Below are 13,523 nucleotides of genomic sequence, written 5' to 3' on the forward strand. Positions count from 1 at the left end.
CCTGTGGTATTATAAATGTGCCCAAAAGAAGGCTACTATAAGTGTCAAAGCCAAGTTGCATCTCTCTTTCACATAGCCTGGAATTAGGGCATTGCATCCGTCAGACAATTGGCTACATGGCTCCACCAAGGCCTATCACCAAAGGGATGAACTTGAGAGGGACTGTGGGACTAAAGACACAGATCATTGTGTAGCTGGGAGAATGGGAGAGGGCATTTCTCTGTGGAGTTTCACATTAGCAGAACAAAGAGCCATCACTTACAGTACTTCCATGAAAAAATTGTCTGACCCTTGTACTTAAGACTTTTACACACTGTGGGCACACATACAGATGACACTAATATGCAGCAATAAACTCCAGAGTTAATTGCTCCACAGTTTATTGCTCCCAGGAAGCTCCCAGGTGCACAATTTACACATGCACCCAGACTGCAGTATGTTGACCCAGGCTGCAGCATCTCCAGCTGGCAGAGGGCCACGGGGGTCAGCATACCAGACCATAGATGTTCCAACCTGGTTCAATGGGCTGCATAGGGGCTGGCTGGGACACGAGGGTGCTTCAGCATGGAGCTACCTGGCAGGCAGCATCTGTACTGAAGCACCCTTGTGCCCCAGCCAGCTGGGTGGGGGCCTACACTTCCATTACTACACACAAAAAAACTCTGCAGCAGGGTAGTACATGTGTTCACAAGACCTAAGTATTCACAAGTACTACCCTGCTGTGGAGTTTATTAGTTTTATGCACCTTAGTAGGAGTGTGCATGTAGATGCTGAGATGTTTACTGCGCAAGTAATGAGCCAGCTGTACAGTAAATGTCTTGTGTAGACATGTGCAGTGAGTAAGCAATCACACTTGCTATTTGATTTCCTGATTATTAAATGAAAAAACACATAACAATCACTTTAAGATTCCTAGGGTATATACAGCAAATTCTAAAACTTCTTTAGAAAGTTTGGCTGATGAGGCTTTTTCCTTTTCAACTTTAACACACATTCACCTTTTAAAAATACTGTTTCCTTTTTAACCTGTTTTATTATTCAGTCAAAGCCTTTTCAACTGATCATGGTGAGACTACTTGGAAAGAGAGCCAAACTTTACCACTGGTGCAGTTTTACTTCTGTCAACATAAATTTGTCCTGCAAGGTATATTTTGATCTTACTACCTAGGGTTCCCTCTGTATAATAATACTAATAGGAATTATATGTAAAGCACCATGTGAATAGATCACATCTGTAGCCATATAATTGTATCTGCAGGACAAGTTCACTAAAGTGAATGTTTGCTTTTAACACATGTATTAGAATTATACTCAGTCATTTGCTTGAAAGGCCAGAAGGAGGGTTGAAGAGTTGATGAGAATGGACAAAAAGGAGGATGTTTGAGATGGGCAAGCATCATTTCCAACTGCATGATGAGCTTTTATCCAGTTATAGTTGTTTTCTCAGTCAGCAGCTGAGAGAAATGGAGTGAGAGAGTTGACATAAGCTTTGCCACTAGGCTTTAAAAGAGGAAGAGCACAAAGCTGTGGAAAACTGAAAATCAATATAACAGGACAATGAAAGCACTTTTATTGCAAAAAGCCAAAAGCTTCAGTGGAACAAAAGAGTTCATTGAAAGGGGAATAAAAAGGTAAAGGGTTTTTTTTAAAGCCTTTAGCAAATTAAAGAAAAATTGCCAGAAAATAACCCGACATACACATATGTGTGCACACACACAGTTCTACATTCTTCTTTTCCTAGGGTTTGGAGGACCTGCCCCTTTTCCTCATAGGGGTATCCGGATTCAGCCACCAAAACCAGCGGAACTCAAGGCTATTTGTGCAGGGGTCTTTCCGTCTCTGTATTGCCTCCCAGTTCCCATATCATTTCCTTTGGCAGAATGACACCCATAGGAGCTGCATAGCCAGGGATTCACAATAGCCAGCCAGTGCCAACAGATTCCTTCAGGAGTCTTTTCACCATAATCGCTAGTCAGCCAATATTAGTGAGTGCCTTCCTATACTTCTTATCCTACCTGGGGTCTAACCTCCTTGAAAGGCTCCTTCAGAGTCAGAGAAATGAACACATCTCTTTTTTGTTCCCCCCAGCATCCAAATCAAATTGTTTTCCTGTCTTATGCTTGAAGAAGTGGAGAGAACAAGGTAACTCTCCATTAGAGAGATAAGAAGGTTTAAATGGAACATAGCCCCTATGTTCTGTTAGCATGAATATTTCAAATTATGTGTCTTAAGTATAGGCTTTACCCAGCTTCCAGTGTATAATTTACATTATCATTAATGATATTTGTGTTGGGAGGTGTTGGTAGGACAGAAAACATTGCAAAAGGACCTTGAAAGATTAGGAATATATGATTCCTCTTGATAAAAGCACAAGTTGTTGTATTTGTTAAAAAATAATCCATAGCACAAAATCAAACTAATTGGTGGCTGAAAGATGATGTTTAAAGCTAGTAATAAACTTTTGAACACTGGAACCATCAAGGGCAGAGAAAGATTATTTAGTGAGGAATGGGGTGTTAGAAGTAGGAATAACATTAAAAGTAAGGAAGGCAGATTTACAGTCTGAAAGTGAAGAAAAGGTTACTGGCAATGAGCTTTATGTTCATTATTCGTATTAGAACAGTATCTAGAAGCTCCAGGTGAGGCACCACCTTTGGTAGGTGCTATACAGATACATAATCAGACTGTCCCACCTTGAAGATACTATGACTTAAACAGACAGAAGAGCCAGGGCTTGGAAAACAGCGGCACAGAGAGCTGCACTTAGCCTAAATCATATAAGCAGGTCAATGACTGAGCCGAGAAGAGACCTCAGGAGTCTGATCCTCTTCCACAATAATTTTACATCAGTTCAGGAACTTCAGCCAGACCTGCTGATTGTCAATTCAGCTGACCTATATTCTAGATGAAGCTTTCACTTGAATGGGAATAATCTTCTTAGAGAAGTGGTTAGACTACATGATATACTGGGTCTTTCTCACCCTTAATTTCCAGAGTTTGATGAATTTCTATATTGCATCTTTCATTAAAATTGCATGAGAAAATGATTTGCAGGCAAATTAAGTGGTTGACATAGGTACTAAATAATAAAGCGTATAAATGAAACACAAGCCCACAATTAGTTACAAGATTAATGTCTCTCATTTCAGCCCATGACATTTTTCAAACATCCTTCAATATAGATAATTGTGTTAGTAAAAGGCATAAATATGTTTTGAAATAGAAACAGGTAAACAGTACTGGAAGAGGGCTCCTAAGCCACTGAGTTGGGCCACAAAGTCCCTTTTCAAATCCAGCAGTCACAAAGCACCTTATGAAAACAAACTGTCCCAATCTTACTGTGTGCCACAGCTGAAAAACAGCACAGGCAAGGAAAACTCCAGTCCCCTGCTCTGGCAGAAAGCTGTTAGGTGAATATATTCTCAAAGGATCCTTAGAAGAGAACCACAATCTGTGCCACAAGGAAGGCAGTAGTTCATGTCCGCCCCCCTGTAGTTCATGTTGATCTTACCTGGAGAAGATTCCTTCCTGGTCCCATTTCTGATGACCAATTTGGCCTGAGTAGAAAAGCAAGGGGGAACTTGCACGTTACACTTTGACCATACTAGGGTCACTTAAAACTTGAGTATCTGCAGGTTAAGCATTAAAGTGTATTAACTCATGCTAAGTGCCCTCTGAGCATCTCAAAGTTACTTCAGGTGAGGGCTATCTCTGGGCTGTGCTACCTAGCTTGTGTTCAGGTAACTGCAGTCCATTCCATGGAGCTAAAACAAGCAATTTTCAGTCCTCCAGCATCCCAAGATGTACCACTTCCAGTCCCCATCCCCCCAACCCACACCGTGTCTTGGCTCCTAACCACACCCCTGCTCTAGGTTGGGGGGGGTGGAGACTGGAAGTGGTGCATCCTGGGATTCTGGAGGACTGTCAATTGCTTGTTAACTCTTGCCAGCCCTCTAGTGGCAAGTCAGAGCTGTACAGATGATAATCACTATTTAAGCTTAATGTGCAACTGCTCACTTTAACATCACTTAACAGTCCACAAATTTAGTATGGCCTAAATGTAACATGTAACTTCACCCCAACACTGTCCAGTCAGGTACATGAGAGGTTTTCAGGAACAGAAAGGGTAGCAGTGAAGCCCAGTCAAAACTCCCACCACTAGTTGTGGCCAATAACAGACAATTTTTTGCACATTAAATAACTCTATTGCACAATTAGTAAACCTTCTCTTAATATACTATATAAGACAGCAAAGCTAAAATAATATAGGGATAATTTTTATCCAGGTCTCAACTAGCCTCCTGTTTTGGCAGGCCCCAGCATGTAATATGTGTCTGTGTGTGTATGTGAGTAGACATTTTTTGCGTCTGCAAACCATCTTTCTACTTGCATCAAAGGAAATCTGAAGAACTGAACCATGGATAGAAGAAACTGGAGGACATATTTTTGCTGACAGATTTTACACCAACTTGGAAATGACATGTCTAGAATCTCTGTGAATGCAGACAAAACTTATATTTGTTGTGCAATCAGTCCCTTGAAAGTGCTCTAAAGCCTTGCCTTAACAGAAGAGCACAGCTGCAGTGTGCACCTATTGTGAGACACATTAGCCCTCATCATATGAGGATTCAAATTAAGACACTCTGAAGTAGAGTGCCTTCATTAACTCTTGTTGCTCTGATGCTGGGCTTCAGCAGCACAGCCCAGCCCAGCCCCCAGTGCTGTCACAAGATGGTATAGGGAGAAGGAAGGAGAGAGAGGTCTGTTTTGGGGTTTCCCTTCTCTCCCTGGATTGGCTCCAAATTGGAGCTTGATCTCCAACCCTCCCAACCTAACAGGTAACAACTATTGGGTTGGAAGGATTGGTCTGACTCATGGCATTTTCTGTGAAGTGCCATGAGTTAGACCCAGGACCTGCACTTCTGTCTGCACCCTATGTCTTTCTACATATTTTTCTGGATTCCTGAAACTTATGGGTTTTTATGGTAGACCACAGAGACTTTTTGCTTCAGCTGTAGGTCCCAGGTGGTATCAGTAACTGAAAGTACATGTTTTGGTTTAACAGGCCAAGGAAGAAGCATCTCAAGGTCACTGAGATCCATGTTTCCCTCAGGGCAGCTCACTGTGCCAGCATCCAACGAACCAACAGACCATCACCATTTTAATTCTTCCATAAACAGTGATTCATGTATTCAAATCTAAATATACTCCATAAACAAAACAATTTATCTTATTCAGAGTAATTTAATTATAGTTCAGTTAAATTTTGGCATAATGTACAAGTAGACCAAGGTGTAATCTGCAGAGCTGTATAGATTTAAAAAATAATTACATTGTTTTATAGTCCTCTATTTTTTCCAAGATAATCCATTTAATGCATAAATGAACTAATATAATGTAGTAAAGAATGAACAAGAAAGTATACACCAGTGCATAGAAATATAGTTTATTTCAGTATATTCTGTGAGACAATGAGTGTGTTACTTTTGTTCAATTCCCTCTCACTCCTCAGAGAAACTTTTTTCCCTGTATTTTCTTGTCTCTTTCACCCTAGGAAAGGAGAAATCAATAGGAAATTAAATTAACAACATTATATTCAGATCACATTTAATAGTTTGAGAAACTCAGAAAGGCAAGAAAATTTTGAGTTGAGCCTAAAAGTCCTTTTTTTTTTTTTTTTAAGCTATTATTAGAACCTTTTGTCCCCCCATAGGGAATTTCTGGCTCTGTGGTATTCTTCCTATGGAATAACACTAAGTTCCAGTGTGGGGCAGGGGAGGCAGTTAAAGTCACTAACAGTAAATGTTATTGAGTATTATCCCTTATTCATAATGTAATTAAAAATGATCAATTCACCCAAACTGTGGTAGGCACTGTCCAAGAACATAGGAAGGGGAAATCCCTATCCTGAAAAGTTTAAAAGATAAACAAACCATACAAATGCAAATAGAGATGTCATATATTTAAAAAGACATATCTTCTTTGAGATTTCTGCCCCATTTCCTTTCTTTTCCAGTTCTCAGTCATCTGCCCATTTTCCTTCTCTCATCCTTCTCTCTATCCAGCTGACCCCCTGCCTCACCGTTGCTGGAGTAATGGGCCTTCTGTTTTCTCAATCACAGAGATTATGGATGCATACAAGCATTACATTTCCATTGATAGAATCATTTTTAGTCTGGTAGAAACACCCGGTGTACAAGTACTCATAATGCTTCCATCTGGTCTAAAATTGATGGTGCAGTGGAAAGTTAAACTTCCTCTGAAGGGGTTTATGTCTAGTGTGACAGGAGTTAGACTGGTTTAAAGAATGTTTGTAAACTTACCCTGTTGATAGAGACACCTCTGGCATCCCAGCCTGTATCACTCCACACCCTGTTTCCTTTCCAGAGAGACATCTGTGACACAGCTGCACTCAGTTACTCCATCCAAGTCACAGGACAAACCCCTCCCCCTGTCAGTCCTGAGGCTGGTAAAGCCTAGGCCCCCTCCACAATTCTTTGGTTGTGCAGTTGACAAGTCCTGCTGACCAGCTCTTAGGCTTTAAATGCTGCCTCCACCACCCAGCTGGCCACTAGGGGCAGCTCTTACAACCTGGGAGTCAGGAACAGGGTGGGGAACTTGCTGTCACCTACTCCCAAAACCGGCGTTCCCAGTGTGAGGAAAGGGTAGTGGCTTTGCCCTGATGTTCATACAATCATAGAAAGTGAGGGTTGGAAAGAATCTCAGGAGGTCATCTAGTCCAAACCCCTGCTCAAAGCCAACTAGATCATCCCAGTTAACGCTTTGTCTAGCCAGGTCTTAAAAACCTCCAAGGATGGAAATTCCACCACCTCTCTGGGTAACTTGTTCCAGTGTTTTACTACCCTCCTAGTGAGAAAACTCATCCTAATATCTAACCTAAACTTCCCTTCTGCAACTTGAGATGGTTGCTCCTTGTTCTGTCATCTGCCACCACTGAGAACAGTCTTGCTCCATCCTCTTTTGAACCACTCTTCACATAGTTGAAGGCTGCTATTAAATCCCCTCAGTCGTCTCTTCTCTAAACTAAGTAAGTCCAGTTCCCTCAGCTCTCCTCATAAGTCATGTGCCCTGTGCCCCTAACCATTTTTTTTACCCTCTGCTGGACTCTTTCCAGTTTGTCCACATCCTTTCTGTAGTGAGGGGCAGAGGGAAGTTGGGTCAAAACTAGACACAGTACTCCAGATGTGGCCTTACCAGTGTTGAAAAGAGGAGAATAATCACTTCCCTTGACCTTCTAGCAACACACCTACCAATGCAGCCCAGTATGCCATTTGCCATCTTTGCAATGAGAGCACTGGGTAACCCCCAGGTCCTTTTCTGCAGAGCTGTTGCCCAGCCAGTCCTCCCCCAGCCTGCACTGGTGTATGGGATTGTTTCATCCTAAGTGCAGGACTTTGCACTTGTCTTTGAACCTCATGAGATTTCTTTTGGCCCAATCCTCCAATTTGTCTAGGTCACTCTGAATCCTAGCCCCACCCTCCAGAGTATCTACTACACCCCCCAGCTTGGTGTCACTTGCAGACTTGTTGAGGGTGCGCTCTATGCCATCTTCCAGGTTGTTGATGAAGACATTGAACAAAACAAGCCCCAGGACTAACCTCTGGGGAACTCCACTTGATACTGGCCGCCAACTAGAGATCAAGCCATTGACTGCTACCATCTGAGCCCAATGATCCAGCCAGTTTTCTATCCACGTTCAAGTTTATTCATCCAGCCCATACTTCCTTAGCTTGCCTGCAAGAATGATGCGGGAGATCATATCAAAAGCCTTGCTAAAGTCAAGAGATATCACATCCACTGGTCTCCTCACACCCACAGAGTCAGTCACCTTATCATAGAAGGCAGGTTAGTCAGACATGACTTGCCCTGGTTAATCTGTGCTGACTGTTCCTAATCACCTTCAGCTCCAAGTGCATAGAATAGGTTCCTTGAGGACCTGCTCCATGACCTATCCAGCAACTGAGGTGAGCCTGACTGATCTGTAGTTTGCTGGATCCTCCTTTTTCCCTTTCTCAAATATGGGCACTATGTTTGCTCTTTTCCAGTCATCCAGGACCTCTCCTAATTGCCATGAGTTTTCAAAGATGATGGGCAGTGGCTCTGCAGTTGTATCAGCCAACTCCGTCAGCACCCTTGTGTGCATCCCATCCAGTCTCATGGACTTGTATATGCCCAGCTTTTCTAAATAGTCCCTAACCTGTTCTTTTGTCACTGTTGGCTGCTCATCTCCTCCCCAACTTTGCTGCCCAGCACAGTAGTCTGGGAGCTGACTTGCCTGCAAAGACTGAGATGAAAAAGGCATTGAGCACTTCAGCCTTTTCTGCATCCTCTGTCACAAGGTTGCCTCCCCCATTCAGCAAGGAACCCACACTTTCCATGATCTTCCTCTGATTACTGACATACTTGTAGAAACCATTCTTGTTCCCCTTCACATCCCTTGCTAGCTGCAACTCCAGTTGTGCTTTGGAACTTCATCCCTGCATGCCTGAGCATGCTCTTATAATCCTCCCTAGTTATTTGTCCAATTTTTCAATTCTTATAAGCTTCTTTTTTGTGTTTTAGTTTACTGAAAAGTTCCTTGCTCAGCCAAGCTGGTTTTCTTTCATACTTGCTATTCTTCCTGTGCATCAGGATGGTTTGTTCATGTACTTTCACTAAGTCTTCTTTGAAGTACAGCCAGTTCTCCTGGACTCCTCTCCCCCTCACATGGTTTCCCAGGGGATCCTGCCCATGAGTTACCTGAGTGAGTCAAAGTCTGCTTTTCTGAAGTCCAGGGTCCTTACTCTGCCACTCTTTCTCCTTCCTTTCCTCTGGATCCTGAACTCAGTCATCTCATGGACACTACTGCCTAAATTGCCATATACTACTACTACTACATCTCAATTGTTCCCTGTTTGTGAGGAGCAGGTCAAGAAGAGCACAGCCCCTACTTTGCCGCTCCAGCACTTGACCAGGAAGTTGTCCCCAATACTCTCCAAAAACTTCCTGAATTGTCTGTGTGATGCTGTATTGCCCTCCCAGCAGATGTCAGGGTGATTGAGTGAATGTAGTGAATGTAGACAGGGCTTGTGATCAGGAAACTTCCACTAGCTGTTGGAAGAAAGCCTCATCCACCACTGCCTCCTGGTCTGGTGGTCTATTGCAGACCCCCACCATGACATCACCCTTGTTGCTCTCCCCTTCAGAACCCCAGTCCCACTCCATCCCTCCCCTGAGCAGGGATGGAGGGGAGCAGGGGATAATGCTGTTCTCACGGGACTGCCTGGTTTGGGGAACAATTGGGGAGCTGTGAGTGCTAGCTGTTATGTGCCATATGGAGAAATGTTCCCCCGCCACAGGACTTAAAAGTTCTATACCTGCAGCCCCCCACATGGGGCTGCAGATGCCAGCTTTTAAATGCTGTGCAGTGGGGAGCAGCCCCACATGGCATTACAGAGCCCTGTACCCACAATTTCATACACAGGGTTGCCAACGCAGTACTCTGTGAGTGCCCTATGCTCTACTGTTTAAAGATGGTTTTACTTTGTAGTAGAAGTCAAGATAATTGTTTTATGTTTCTCTAATTTATTGAAATGTGAATCACAGAGTTGAAAGGGACTTCAGAGGTTGTCTAGTCCAACCTTGTTGATCCATATACACGGACACCACAAAGGAAGGATTGCTGGTTGTAAACTCTTTGGGTAGAAGCCTGTCTGTCCCTGGACTTTGGAAGAACCTAAATACTAGCATGAAAAGGCCATTCCAATACTGTATTTATTCTCGTGCCACACACCCACAAAGAAGACACAAACCTTGCTTTGGGAAGGCAAAATGAAGAAAACAAAGGGTTTTGTAGAATCTTGCCTGCCATAGCATGCATACAGCTGAATGCTGCCCCCCAAAAAGCTGCCAATACAGCAGTGGCTGTGAAAGGGTTAAACATTTAGCTGTGAAGCTTCAGGAGGAGAGTGAGTGGCCTCTGTCCATGCTCCATGCAGCTGGGAGCCAAGCACAGCTCCCAGCATCCATTTCAATGTCCCCATGCCACCACTCTGATGCAGAAATGTTTTGTCACTTAAGACCCCAATTTTGGATAGCTAATTTTTTGTTTAAAAGGTGGAAGTGGTATGCCTGTGAACTCCATACTCGGGTGCATTGGAGGTGTCTATGTGTGTGTTGGCATACAAAACAGATAAGGGAGCAAAGGTGGTGTTAGGCCTCTCTGCTCAAGAGAATAGTATCGTGCTTATTCAGCTTCCAGCATTAATTTGTACAGCCAAGGGGATATTCTCATTTACAACAGCAGGAACATCTTCTTCATGCTCCATTCTGCTGGTCCAGGCTTGTAAGAATGCACTGTGCTCTGGCCCCCTCCTGCTCTCAGCATGCACCAAAGGGAATTGTTGGTGTAAAGTTTCATCCACGTGGCAAGGAAAATCTTTTACTGCCTATTGAAAGCACATGAGTCTTCTTTGTGTCACACCAATATTTTACGTAAGGGGAGGTCATCATACACTTCCCCTCAAATCTTACTATTTGTTACAAGACTAGCAGCATTTTCACTCGAGATGTTTTGGTTCTGCATCCAAAATGTAGATGTTAATATGGTGGAGGGATTGCAGTGAAAGCGACCTACATATTAGTGAATGTAGACAGAGAAATACTGTATCAAATGTCAGGGTTGATTTATCACCTATTAGATGACTTTCTACATTTATATTTTCACAGGTTTCATTTTACCTTAAGTGAGTCATCACTCTTACCTCTTGGGTCATCAGAAACTCTGGTTATTTAGCATCATAGCACTTTACCATGCTCTGCACCAGCTCTCCCGAAATTTTCCACTTGACAGCTCCCCCTATCACCTTCGCCCTTTTATTTCTACTAAAAATAACCCCTTTTAGACACATCACAATGTTAAACTCCATTAAAAACTGCACAATAAGATCAGTACCCATATTTTTTTTAAAGCTAGTCCATTCCATCAACATGTGTCAAGCCTGTAATAAATTTACAGTGCTGTCAGAAGTAGTCATATTGTCTCATTTCATTGAAAGGCAGGGAGAGAAAGCGAGATTTATTTTGGAGCCTAAGGGGAAAGCAGCAAACCAGAACCACCTCATTCTTAACTTGTATCTAAAACTGAAGGGCTTTACTTATAGAGAAAGCAGAACTTATCTTTCAGCAATAGATGAATTATCTCTCATTTTTGTTCCTGTCCACAATATAATTTTATCTTTTTTAATTATATAAAATAGGAGTTTAAACACAAAAGCCTAAGCCTGGAACACACTTACTATCTTCTTTTGAAAAGTTTCTGCCATGTCATAGCTGGCTTTACTGCGTGTTGCGAGCAAGGAATTTGCCCAAGCTATCATGCATGTAGTGCAAGCACGTAATATTGGAGCCTCTGAACTTTATTTTCATTGGAAAAGAAAATGTTGCGGTGTTCTCTTTCTTTAGGAACAGAATAAGATGGTGGACTGCATTTTTGGAGGCTCATCAGGCAGAGTGTGACAGAAGGAGAGAAGAGAGCTGTGATTTTTCAAAAGCAGCTAATCAATTTGGACACCCAACCTGAGCTACCTTGAATGGCACCTAATTATTAGAAATGGCTAGTAACCTACTCTGTGAAAACCTGGCTGTTGTAAAGTATCTGAAATGCAGTACCCTTAAACCATAGCACCCAAAATGACTAATCGTCATTTTAAAATCTTGACTTAAGTGTCTAAGGTAGCAGGGACCTAAACCATTTAAAGTTTCATTGGTAGGTTTCATTCAGAGGGTCCAGGTATGATGTGCTCCCTGAGAAAAACACCCCAAATCAAAGCACGAGTCAAACACCCCTGAGCAAAGCAGGCATGCATGTTCTATATTAGCGGAAGTTTTTGATCTGCAGCTGTGCTTCACAATGCATCCATCTAGCCTTGAAGCGGAGAAGGCATGAGTTCACTGGTGAAAATTACATCTCAAAGGAAAAAACCTAAGATTGTTGTCCAGTGCAGACAGGTTGTCATGGGTTTATACTAGCAGCTGATCAGTACAGAATCCGTTAAGATGCTGAGATTCTCCCAGGTTACAAACCTGAGGAATGAGATGCCTCTGAAATTCAGATCATTTGAACGCACTTTATGCATCTAGACTTCTGAACATTTTAACCAAAGACACACTTGAAACTCTTTAAGGCTTTTAGGCTGTCCTTGCATTCCACCCAGCATTCATGAAGCAATAACTTTGAGGATTACTCCCTTGTGAGGGGCTACAGAAATGAAATGGCTGCAATGTCAAGCCATAAGTAGGGAACAGTGAAGAAAGACTTGGAAGTAAGATGCTGAAGGGGCTAGGTCAGAACCTGCTATAGGCGTACTAACACTCTGCTTTGAAGTGGTGGGTAATTTGGGAAAGAATGTAGCTGCTTATTACCATCATGGGACCCTCCATAGATTAGACTTCAGTGAAATGGTAATGTGCATGCCTCTTATCTTTTTCAGTGTGCATTGATTCAGTTTAGGGGCAAACTTTCAGGGCCTAATTTAAGGAGCCCCCCCCACAAGCTATTTTTTAGCATGTGGGTGGTGACAGAACTCTGGAAAAAAGTTTGGAGTCAGTGGAGTTGAATATGGCTCACATCATAGGAGAAAGTTTGGCCCCATTGCATATAGATTTGTAATAAATAAACATCACCTCTAGTTTCCTGCACAAATATAATAGTTGTCATCAATATTAAAAAAAAAACCCAACATTTTCCATTAGCCAGACAAAAGATTTTTGCAAAAGCCAGCAAACACTGATTAAATTAATACATTGCATGGAGTTTTACAAGCCATCATATTATTCACTCATCTTCAACTTTATATTCCTTCGTCTGTTTAGTTTTTCTTGTCTATTTTAAACTGCAAATTCTTCAGGGAAAGAACCCTCTCTTACTCTATTTTAACAATGCCTAGCACAACATAGTCCTAATCTTGAGTGCAGTCTTCTACAGTAATAACAAGAGGCACTGCATATGGTTTGTTTTGATGTAAAAAAGAAAGAAAGAAACAAGGAAAGAAGCTCACTCAATCTTTATTGACTACCTCTAGTTTTCCAGAAGTCAGGCACATCTTTATGAGGTACAAGTTTGTACCTGCAAAAAATTGTACCTGCCACTTTTTGAACCTGTTCTTTTATTAAAGATACAAATCTAACCACTGACCCCTTTGTCTGGTGGCCTGTATATGCCAAGTAGTTAGTGGTGCACATGCTTAGAATTATTTATGCAGTTAACTTTACACAATGTTGCACCAACAAAGATTATGGTCAGGGATCAGCCCTGCTCGAAATTACCTTCACTGTGGTGGAATACAGCTACATGATCAAAAGTAAATTTTCTTTTTGGGGCCTCCTGGTTCTTCATGTGATTTTTCCTTCTTGCAGTGTGTGCACACCTATTTGCACTTTTATCAGTATTTTCCATTTCTAAGGAAGTAATATCATCCGTTCCTTTTAGTTTGTGAGAGCGTGGCAGTTGTGGGGTCAAAACA

At 42.2% G+C, this 13,523-nt stretch overlaps 1 protein-coding gene across 1 annotated transcript in view; it reads left to right on the top strand.

Annotated features, from left to right (window-relative positions):
* Nucleotides 1-13,523, top strand: part of SLC35F1 (solute carrier family 35 member F1) — a 428,569-nt gene that overhangs the window by 225,399 nt on the left and 189,647 nt on the right. The gene's annotated exons all lie outside the window — the stretch shown is intronic.

Source organism: Crocodylus siamensis, chromosome 1, assembly GCF_052110815.1.
Source record: "Crocodylus siamensis isolate JL-2025a chromosome 1, ASM5211081v1, whole genome shotgun sequence".
NCBI classification, from domain to species: domain Eukaryota; kingdom Metazoa; phylum Chordata; order Crocodylia; family Crocodylidae; genus Crocodylus; species Crocodylus siamensis.